Raw genomic sequence first — 1531 nt, forward strand, 5'->3', positions numbered from 1 at the left:
ACTTCCACCCTGGGGAAGAGGAGTGCAATGACCGGCACAGCCATCCTGGTCTCCTTGTGAAAGGGCAGATTCTCCTGCTCTCTGTTTCCGAGAGATCCCACTCCGTGCTCTTCAAATGCCCAGTATGAGATTGTGGCCCAAAAGTGGGGAGACCCTTGATTTATGGGAAAGACGTCCCTCATACCATAGTGGATGCTTTTTGGGCAAGGAGGAGTGACAAGGGTGGGGTCTTTCATCCCCATTCCCTTGGGCTTCCCAGATGCCCTCAAGAGCTGGCCATCTTTGACAGCCTAAAAGCAGACTTTAAAGCATTTGGTGAGAATTCAGTAGGTATCTGAGCCTCTTCTATTGTTTCAATACTTTTAGAAATGTATTTATTGTGGAGTCCGTGGGGTTCTCTGAGCTTGGTTCTTTTCTTGCAAAGGTTTCATTACACGGCTAGGTAACATCTTCAGTGCTAAAATGGGATGAAGTTTGCTCTCTATTTATGTGCTGTGGCCTGCTTTGCCAGTGCTGGTAGGGTTGGGGGTTCTGTTTTGCTCTTCTGGTAGTTCATTGATTAGCATCTGTTGACAGCTTGCTTGTGTGCCTGGTGGTGACTGTTGCTTATCTGGGTGATGATTGCTGGAGATGATTGGTGGTGATTGAATGCTGGTGAGGTGATCTTCTGGTCTTTTGTCTCTTTTGAATAGTATGTAGATGTTGTTAATCTCTATGTGTCTGTTAATTGCTGCCTTGTCTGAATACCAGGCTTCCAAGAATTCTCTTGCATATTTGGATTTGGCTTGGTCTAAAATGCTGACAGTTTCCCAGTTAAAACTGTGGTTGAGTTTGTCCATGTGTTGTGTGATTAAGTGTTGTGCAGTTAATGTGTTGTGTATTTATTAGAATATATGACTGCCCAGCTCACAGAAATGGCTCTAGAAAGCCAACATAATAAGAACATCAAAACAAGAACAGGAGACTAAATACAACACACAAAATAAAAATGGGCACCAAGGATAAACCAGTCAGCCACAAATTCATACAACTCACAGGCTGAACTGTCTCCCGACTCCCGTGCCTGAAAGGAAGGCCACGTCTTTACGAAAGGCCAGCAGGGCTCAGTCGAATTTCGGGGGGATTGGTGTTTTGGAGGGCAGGCGGTGTTACAGAAAAGGCACCCTTCCTAGGTCCCCCAGAGGACACTCGAATCAACAGGACGCAGAGCATAGCCCTTCTGATGGGTGGAGACCATAGGGGAGAGGTGGTCCCCCAAATAGCCTGGCCCCATGCCCTGAAGGCCTTTGTAGCTGACAACCAGCACCTTGAGTTGCACCCAGAAGCCTGCTGGGAGCCAGTGCAGCTCAGGAACCCAAAGAAACATGGATGTACCAGACAGGCCCAGAATTGCCGGTGCTGCTGCATTCTGGACCAATTGCAGCTTCCGGACGTTCTCCAAGGGCAACCCCATGTAGAGTGCTTTGCAGTAGTCCAGTTGAGAGGTGACCAAAGTATGAATGACTGTGCAGTGCCGCTTGATCCAGGAAAG

This window comes from Python bivittatus, unplaced genomic scaffold, assembly GCF_059951505.1.
Source record: "Python bivittatus isolate LINGU-HERP-01145 unplaced genomic scaffold, Pbiv_v1 ctg000810_np1212, whole genome shotgun sequence".
Classification (NCBI taxonomy): domain Eukaryota; kingdom Metazoa; phylum Chordata; class Lepidosauria; order Squamata; family Pythonidae; genus Python; species Python bivittatus.